The sequence below is a fragment of the Poeciliopsis prolifica genome, unplaced genomic scaffold (assembly GCF_027474105.1).
Source record: "Poeciliopsis prolifica strain line A6 unplaced genomic scaffold, Auburn_PproV2 SCAFFOLD028, whole genome shotgun sequence".
In the NCBI taxonomy this organism is placed as follows: Eukaryota; Metazoa; Chordata; class Actinopteri; order Cyprinodontiformes; family Poeciliidae; genus Poeciliopsis; species Poeciliopsis prolifica.
Genome location: NW_026562403.1, coordinates 1,632,404 through 1,642,650, shown reverse-complemented (window position 1 = coordinate 1,642,650; position 10,247 = coordinate 1,632,404).

Genomic DNA, 10,247 nt, shown 5'->3' with positions numbered 1-10,247 from the left:
TTGTTTCTGTATGCAAGCAGAAAGAATGTATGACGAGTTTACGTTTATTTTGCGCAGCGTGTTTGGACTAACGTGTTTGTTTGGTTATTGACGACTTGTTAATGTGATTGTCACGGCGTAGCCTACAACGAACATTTTAAACAGACCTCAAGGGACTTTTGAAGTCATTAACTGTGTGAAGCTGCAGAAAATGTTTGACTCACGTAAGCTGCAACTCTCCGACTAAAAATAGAGCTTCTCTGGGTCTGGTGAACCGTGACCCATTTGTGATGTTCAGCAAGCTGTGCCGAGCCAATCAATTTCACACGTAATGCACAGACTTACATATTACATCAGGGCTTAATACTGACAGAGTTTTTGAAAGCTATGGAGGATCTATGTACAAGTCACATGAACGACTTCATTGTTCCCAGCATTGCATGTTCCTCTATCTCTCGGACGTAGCCAGAACAAAATGCCCAAGTGAAGACTTATTATTCATTGTGTAATTCAACAGAGACATTTCTAAATCGATCAGTCAGTTTGTATAACACATTTCAGCAGCAAAGAGGCAAAGTGTCACTTTATGTAACAAAAAAATACTAAATTAGAGTTATAACATCATACTGTCAACAACTGAACAAACATTACATTTTGATGAGAGGAATTACCAAAATCATACACATCAAATAGTTTGTTCAATATTTCGTTTATTAACGTTCAAAATATTGATTTAAAGGAACTCAGTGTTTCAGCTGTTTTATAGTTTTCTGAAAGTTTGTTCCAGATTTCTGGTGCATAGAAGCTGAATGCTGCTTCTCCACATTTAGGATGTCTAAAAACTCTTTTTTGTCAAATTAGTCTATGTAAACTTTACAAGTGGAGCAAGACGTTTTTTAATCTTTAAAAAAAACTTTTCATGTGAAGAACGTCAATTCAAATCTAATCCAATCAAAGTTAGAGGGAGCTTCTGTGATGACTCAGCATCACTGACCAAGCACTTCAGTCTGCCTTTGTCCCTCCCACCCTCAATCCCCTGGCCCCTTTTGACTTTTGTGGGCCCTTTGTGAACATCTGACCCCTGTACATTGAAAAAGAACCAGAGGAGGGTTCTTTTTCAATATACATGAGAGTTCATTTTCAGAGTTTTGATTAGTAAATGCTGACACAAAATAAACCTCAGCTGTTTCCTCTCACCAGTTAATCCCACTTACACGAAGCCTGTGGCGATCCAGAACGTCCCAGCAGCTTGGCGTGACCAGGGACCATCAGTGTAGCTGAGAGAGGATTGGATGGAGGCCCCCCTGACTGCCGGCCTACTGGTGCCACATCACCACTGTGACATAATAGAAATATTCACACATGCAGCTCTGTGATGAAGCATGATCTCTCACAGCGATGTTGGCTCGCATGTTCCAGAAAACAGAGGAACGAGTCGTACAGCCACAGGCTCCAAAATGTTTGGAGCAGATTTCAATTATGACACAGTGCCTGGATGAATGTGTGCAAAAACAACATTTTACGCAGTCTTACAAAGACTGAAATAAACTTAAACAACTTGAACAGCAGCTTTTTAATGCAAAACGTTTCCGTTTAAAATAGAACTGATGGAGCCAGTGAGGAGTATGTAAAACATAATTTTGCTCCGAAGTGGTAATCATTTCCAGTATATCAAATTTTAAGAATTTAACAAACTTTTCATTAAGCTGATATCGCTATACTAAAAACGTTTTTTATATTAAAAGTTGTTTTCATTGCTGTGAGCAGAAATTTATTGCAGTTTATCCACACACTGTGTGTGTCTATGTTTAGTTGACCGTACTTCAACCTTGCTTTGAGCAAGCGGCGAGTTCAAACTTAATGTCTGATGTTTGCCAGCCGAAACAGAAACCAACTCACCATGAGGCCAAACAGGATTCCTGTATGTTTACTTTATTAATGAGAGAATTTACAGTAAAGCAGAAGGACAAAACCTGAACTTGTGTCCTGCCTTCCTCAGCACTTGTTCGTTCGCTGTCAAATGGAAATAGCTGAGCGGCAGTTCAATGCGTGTCAACAACAGCTGTTGCACAGTGTGCATCACTCATCAGTCTAAGAACTCTCGACTCTTAAGTTTGTCCTCCTATGAAAGATGGCCAAGTCTTGACTGTCTGACCCGAGCGTTCAGATTTATTATTTATACAATGCATTGAAAATGCACTTTGTTTTAACTCTGTAGTGAAGAGATCTAAATACGCTGCTCGGATATTTTAAAGCAAAAAATAAATTAAATCAAGAAAATATTTAGATAATGTTAATTGGCAGTAGATTTAAACATCTCTATTGCAGCTACCAGTGTTGTTGTGTTCCTTCATGTTTAGTCTAGGAGAGGAACTTGATGGCTAGAGTGATAGTGTGCTATGTTCCCATGCCAAGATCCCTGTCTCTGTCACGCCACACCCCCAGCATGGTGAGCATTCCCTTCCTCCAAACATCCTTTGCTTGCACTCTGCAGTCCAATCCACCCATAGCCTGCATGTTTGCAACACAAACACAGCTTCAGACGTTTCAGACCTCTCAGTTACTGCAGGGCAGAGAAGTGCTGCACAGTTTGCACCTCTGCGGGCATCATTAAAATAGAAGTAGTGCAAAGTGAATGCCTAGGTCAGGACATTAAAGCAGCTGTCAGGTGTCTTTTTTATTATGCAAACATGTTCTTGCAAATCCACACGGAGCTTCGTGGGAGCTGCGAGTCGATGCTGGAACATACGTGAAATGCGAGTGATCCTTGCTGTCAACTTGATTTCTGGCATTTAGGCTGCAAGCCTGCAGCATCAGAGAAACTGTGCAAGCCCTTTTTATCAAGCTGGAGCTCGATAATAGCAGCTGTCAAACCTTGTGTGCTCTGAGAACCTTTTCAGAGCTGAGAATGGAAGCAACCCAGGCTTCCTTTTGAAGACGTCGGGTTTATTTTTTTCCAAATGTCATTGACATCTGGATGTATATGTGAATCAATCATGTATTCAAAAGTCTATGATGGAATGCCTTCAACTCAGTAATATTTAGACATTAGAGGAGAGATAAGTTAGATTTGTGGCTTGATAATTGATGTTCAGATACATGCCATTCATTCTTGAGCACATTTTGCACCAAGCTCCAAAGCATTGATAGATGTAATTTCACCAAGAGCTGGTTAAACACTGTAAACTTGGTGAGGGAAAATACAACCCCCCCAAAAAAAAAACATAAAGAAAAAAAAACACTTTTCAGATTTGTAAATCTAAAGAAAATGTAAAATTATAAGTGCTATTTTTTGTCTGTGTCACAGTCATTCTTTATGATTTTGCATATCATAAATCCCAATAAGGAACATGGGAAACTGTGGTAGTGAAGTAGACAAACCTGACAAGGTATTAACGCCATAAAAACTTTGTAGAGGCTCTGCATCTCCAGTGTTCAAGGGTTTGGTCTTTAGTGGGGTTATTATTGGGCTCAAGTGTTCTCTAAAATGTCAACATATGAACCACACGTTCCAGTTGATATCTTAAGTACTAAAGTAATCATGCGTCTGCCTTCTCTGCTTTACATAATGTCCAGATTCCTTCATTGGTGCAATCAGGCAAACAGAAAATCAACCGGGAGAAAAGAAGCCAAGCAGTGAACGACATGATCTCATCACCTGGTGGATTTATATCTCCTGCAGTTCAAATGATTCAACATTCCCCTTGAGGTGGAATATTAAGTCCTATTGATTCAATTTGTGGCAACCCAATGAAAATATGGAGGGTCAAACTCGAAGTGTTTTTATGTAACTGTCTCTCCAGAGTCCTTGGTCAGGGCTCTGTTTCGAGGGAGCAACAGGCCAAAGCCGAGGAGTGCTGTTTCATCGCTTGTCTTATTTTACTCTGCTGGTCTCCAGTGGAAGTTGTGACAGTTTCCTTTTTTTAGCCATGGTTGACTCATAGCATAGCTCCAAATACCCCCGCCCCTCCTCTCTCATGTGTTTTTTTTTTTTTTTTTCCCCTGCTCAGCTTTATTCCTCTCTCTCTGTAGCCGCTCAGATTCTCCTGAGTCACAGGGAGAAGCCAAGCTTCGGAGTCTCGTTCGTAAAAAACAACAGGTGCAGATGGAGGGCCAATGCAGAGGGCGGGCTGTCTGCTGGGAAGCGTGTCCAAACCTCCCTGTCATCTCGCACTGTTATTTCACCCCTCGGCCTCCAAGCATCCAATCTATCACCTCTCTCCAATCTCTCTAAACTCTCTAACCCCTGTCCGCCTATCAGATCACCCCCGCTCCAACTCTGCTACCTCTCTACTCTTATCTTTTCCCACTCTCCTCCCAACAAACTGCATTTTTTTCCAGGCATATTACTAATTGTCCTCGACAATCTGTGCGGCACAAACCTATCACACTGATGTTGTGTCAATCCCTGTTTTAGACAGATGTAAATACATTTTCTTATGGTGGCGACTGTGGTAGGAGATTATCTTGTGTAAAGTGGGATGCCGGTTTGAATCCCTACTCTTGAATCCTCTGGAAATGATAAACTGCTGTACAAGTGTTGGCCATGTATAAGTCAGCAATTCTTCCTGATGGGACAACAGTAGAAACTTTGGCATGTGTTTTGCTCGATGTGGTATAAACCCAACAGAGCATTTCAGAAGAACATCGAGGTTGGAGTCAAACATGGTGGTGGCAGTGTAATGGTCTGAAGCTGTTTTGCTGCTTCAGCATTTGGAAGAGTTTCCATAGTAAGTCAACAAACCTCGAATTAAGGATTTTAGGGTTGCATAGCAGCAGGGCAGTGATCCAAAGCACATCAACAAGACCACCTCTGACTGCCTTAAAAGACAAAATCAAGAGTTTGGAGTTACTTTAGAAAAGCTAAGAGTTATGGAGAAAACGGTTGACCGAGATATTGACGTTTGTAACTGTGACGTGACAAAGCATCGTGTGAGTGATGTAAAGTCTCGTTGAGAATTACAGCTACACCATGAGTCACGTGACGTCATGATGTGGGATCATGAGGAACACTTGAAGTCATGGTGGACGCCACGCTAAACAAGAAATGTTCCCTCATCCTGATATGGAAAACATTCAAAGCATGAAAACCAGACCCTGTTGAGAGTGTCAGTGGACTTCCAGAGAACCGCAGGGATCAAGAGGCTATGTTTGGCTTCATCATGCTGGTCCAGAGACTTCTGCTATTAATGGGGTGCAAGACAACAAAACATAACACTTCAGCTTCTCATCCTGTTAAATATGTTCCCAGATGTCCTCTAACTTCAGCTCATGTTCCAGAAGTTTCCAACTGTCTGGTCTGGACTTGATTGGACATGGCTAGTGTTTCCCCATAGATCTGTCTTTGCTCACTGGGTTATACTGACAGATAGACTACTTAGTCACTCTGTACGATGTTTGAGAAGCAATAAGAAAGTGAGAACAGGAGGCTACGTGTAGAACAAAAGTAAAAGATTTGCACAAGCCAGTAAGCAAATTGTCACTAAACATCCCTATGAGCACTAAATCTATTAGATGAAAGCAAAACATATCAATTATATAAAAAAAGACAGCTCCTGAAAACTTAATGGGATTTAATTTGGCTAAATAATAACAAGGAACACATTGGTGTTACACAAGAGATAAATGGGATAATATAATGAGCTAATCTTATGAAGCTGTGAAGACAAAGGACTTACTCATTCCAAGGAGGGCCTGACATTTATAACATTGTTCTTTAATCAGACTCCTTATAAAATATCCTGTCTTACTTTTACTTTCCCCTCTCTCTCAGGGTTATACAACTGCTGACTCTCCCGCCCATATCTGACCCACTTATCAGGACTGCACTTTGAGGGTCCTGTTATCCTGGGGTCAGGGATTCTGTTTCATTCAATATAAATATATCAACCAATAAGAAAACAGTGGGAGAATCCCAACAAATATGTATTTTGTTTTGTCCCCTGAAACCACAAGACTTTCTTTTGTACATGAATTTATTTTTATTTTTTTTTGCATTTATTTTGTTGTTGTTGTCATAACCTACTTCCTTTGTTTAATAAATACATGCATGAACAAAGACCAAATAATTTTAAGACAAGGGCAGCCTGCTCTGGTTTGCACCAGTTCTGTGACTCATTGTAATCTCTTAAAGCGACTTCCAAAAAATAAAAAATAAAAAAGGTCTCATTTTATCTGAGTCAGTTTTTGGCACCTCATCTCTTTTCCCTCCAAACGAGATCTGCAGCACCGAGTGCTGTGCTGAGCAGACGGAGAGGAATGTGTGGCACATAAATGAAATCGCTCCCTGACCAACACACATTGCAAGTTCAGACTCCTTTTTTCATAGCAAGCTACAAGTCACCCAGGCTGCTTAGTAATCACATTAATCAATTAGTTTCTTTTTCTATTTTATTCTTGATTTTTTGTTTTGCATTTCTTTTTGCAAATCAAACACACTCACAACCCCCCCCAAAAAGAAGGAATTATTACAGAAGTAGAAATCAAGGAATACTTGAATCTCTGTCGATGGCAAAAGATCTTTTTATATCTACACTGCTTGCACTATACGGCATTACAAAATCTAAATCAAACAGCTGTATCTTTTATTTATATTTCTACAAAAAAAAAATCTCCAAGTATAAACTCCAAAAATGATTTATCTTTCAAATGTTTTCACACTCTAAAATTTTCCACAACTTTCTGGTGTGGACCTCAATCTTCCTTACCTGGTTTGTCCTAACAAACCTCTGAGTCCTCCATAGAATAGCTTTACTGCTACTGAGATAAAATTTACACACGTTAATTAGGTGCCAACTGGTTTGATGTGATTTCATTTAGAGGTGTTGGAGTAAAGGAGGATAAATGCAAATGCATGCCACACTTTTCAGGCGTTCACTTTTCAGGCGTTCACTTTTCACTTTGTAGCTGCTGATGAAAAGTAAAGTTTGACGTGTAAAGAATGAGTCCACTCGGCCCATTAAACAACCCCTGAAAACATTAAGCGAACCATAAATGTCACAAATAATCTACTAAGACTACAATGAAATTAGTAAAAACCCTGTGACTGAGAATGAAAAAGTAGGCAACTTTCCAAAACAATATGTATGAAATCAAAAACATTATTACATTAAGCGTGAATGGAGATTCAATTCTAAATGTGTTATTATGCATAAACACACCATCATAAAGCTTCGGACATCCATCTTTCAGGAGGTTTTTCTTCATTGTCCTCTAAGCTGTAAGCACAAAGCAACAGGTGGAGTCTGCAAACATCATGACCTGTGAAGCATGCAGCATATAAAAAGCTCACGTTAACTTTTCCTGGGAAACATTTTCATGGTACTAATTGAGTGTGAAGGGCGTTTTTAAAAGCAATAAACGTTTTAGAGGATAACTCAAGAACAATCTTGGTGTGAGTAAAAATCAAAATCTAAACGGACTTTTTTCCCCCCCAACTAATGCCTTTGTTTGACTTAGTCGGCCGTCTGGCCTGGCTTCCAACTCTGACTGCCTTGTTTCTGACATTTCATCGCTGACTCCCAACAATAAGTGACATTGTTCATAGCCTGGACTGGCCCACGGCCATTGAAATGCTGGATCAAACCAGCTGGATCTGGCTGAACACACGCAGAGGAACTCGGGTGACGTGGTGAATTTCTCCCTCTGATGTATCACTTCCTTTGATTTGTAAAGGCCACAAAGCTTTTTACTGAGATCACCACTCGTTCTTCTCTGAAGCGACCGTCCTCTGCTTCCCTTCTTCTTTGCCTCACTGATGTTGGGCACAGTATTCACGCCGCTTTAACTTCTCTACATTTGGTCATTGCAAACACACACTTCTTAGGGAGGATTTCATGTCAGACCAAACACAAAGCATCTATGAAGTGGAAGCAAAACTCTGTGAGAGTGTGAAAAGTTTTCACAAATTAAGAAATTTACTTCCTCTGAGTCAATTTTTCTTTGCCAAGAAGCTCATGCTCAGTCCAACTGGATGAGGAGGCGGCATGTGAACACAAATTTTCAACTTGTTAACATGATTTTGAACTATTTTTAGTTCTGGTTTGATCAAAACCAGTGAATCCTAATTTGTGGCTGTGTGTTTGGGATGAAAGGTTAACTTTCTCCCCACTTTCAACCAAACCAGGAACTACATCTTCACACCATCTCCCATCAGCCTCTCCGTTTGTGCAAAAGAAAACCCTCCCCACAGCATGGTGCTGCCATCACCATGCTTTACAGTGGGGAGGTTGTGTCACACATCATCTGCCCAACAAATCTCCCAAGACTTCACAGAGCAAAATGTGTACAGAGAATGTTACAAACAGAGAGTCAGTCCATAAAGAAAATTCTGGATTTTATGTTTGTTCATATCATATTAAATAATTTTAAAAAAATGCAAATTGTATCATTAAAATTTGAGGGAAAAGTTCAAAAGAAAAACTGTGAGAGGGAGAAATAATTTTTGGACTTGGACAAACAATATACATGTGTTCACAATGCAACATATCATGGTACTCATATGTCACACACAAACATAAAACTTCAAAAGTTTTTGTTATTGTTAAACTAACTTTCTTCTATGCCATCTTTTTTAAAACGGCACTTCCTGTGCTCCTCAGAGATCGTGACAAGATGGCTTATATCTCTCCCACATGTATCGGGTTGTCACAGCAGAAGCATCTTGTGGGTGATAAACAAAAACTGGTTTCAGCCTGACGGACTAAGTGACGCAGAGAGAGGAAAGACAAAGACAGAAACAGAGTGGGATAAGAAAGTTATATAAATGCTGGACCGCGGCCCGGAGTGAGGTCTACTCTTCCAGAGATACTCAGTAACTAGTTTCTTATTTACACAACTCATTACAACCAGTATTTCCTCATAGATAAATCACGAAACAGACAAATGAATACATTTGATGTACATACATACATGAACGGATTCCCTGATAATGATGCATAGACACAGAGGAGACCAACCAGCTGTCCTGCCAAACAGGCAGCATAGTGATAACATGACAAATGTCATTGGCAGGCACGAACCACTCCATCCAGGCACAAACCTGCATTTACACTCTGGTTAGTCGGGGCGGCAGCTCCAAAATGGACTGCGTTACGTCTCACCTTTGCTGAATCATAAAACATGGACCTCAAAACCACAACAGCAGAACAAATAAAATCCTCACAATTTTTGATTACTTTTTTTTATCTCTGTGCAGCTGAAGCCAGAGGTCAGAGTGACAGCCTGCTTTGGTTACGTCAACGGGCCAAGGCAGGCGGTCCATCACCACACGTAGATATCCTCTTAAAATCTGCATGACTACTGGAAACGCTGCCTGGACATTGTGAAACATCACATCATCTGATCGGGGTTTGGGTTTCCTGATCTGAGTTTCTCACTGCCATCACCACGTTGTCAAATAAATTATGTAATTCCTGACTAACTAATTCAAAGTTAGCTCGGCTTACTGTTCGCCACACATAATTTTTTAAGCCTTAATACGTACGTTAATGACTAGAATAAGTCTAATTATTTTGTGTGTGAAGTCAGACATATATATGACTTTGGTTATATGTTGTCTCTGGTGGAAAAAAATATCTTTTTTTATCTGTTTAGCTTTTTTTTTATTATTATTTATTTCAGAAGCATATCTTAGGCCATCCAAATCTGCTTCTACCTTATTGCAAAAACCAACGTCCTTTTACGGTCATCTAAAAATAAACACTTTTTTAAAGTTTTGATGCTGTGTGATTTTCCTGACACGTCCTCCTTAAGTAGTTGTCAATGTCATGTAAGTGATGGTGAATGACATAACGACTTGGAAGAAAAGTTGTTTTGTTATATTGGCCCCCATGTTAATTAGGGGCAGTATAACGTCCACACACACTCGCACACACACACACACACACACACACACACACACACACACACACGTACATAGTGACAGAAGCACATATTTACATCATACCCCACTGAACGTCTTGTCTCTTTTTGCTTCCAGATGGGCTGTGAGGTGTTGAGAACGTTGCATAAACATATCTAATGTCAGCCTGTTTACTTCAACTCTCTTGGAGCCACTCTGTTCTCTCTCTGCGCATCATTAAAGTTCTGCATATATGAACGATGCTTCTGCTCCTTCTGGGTCAAAGCTGTTTTTACTCTGAGGTGTTTTTTTTTTTTCCAGGAAGGCTGTCAGGAGCATGGGGAATGTCTTGAGAGAAAAAGTGCCACGTGTGCAATGTGCTGGTTTACAAAGTTTTGCGAGGAGAGAGTAACTTCTGCCGTCAAGA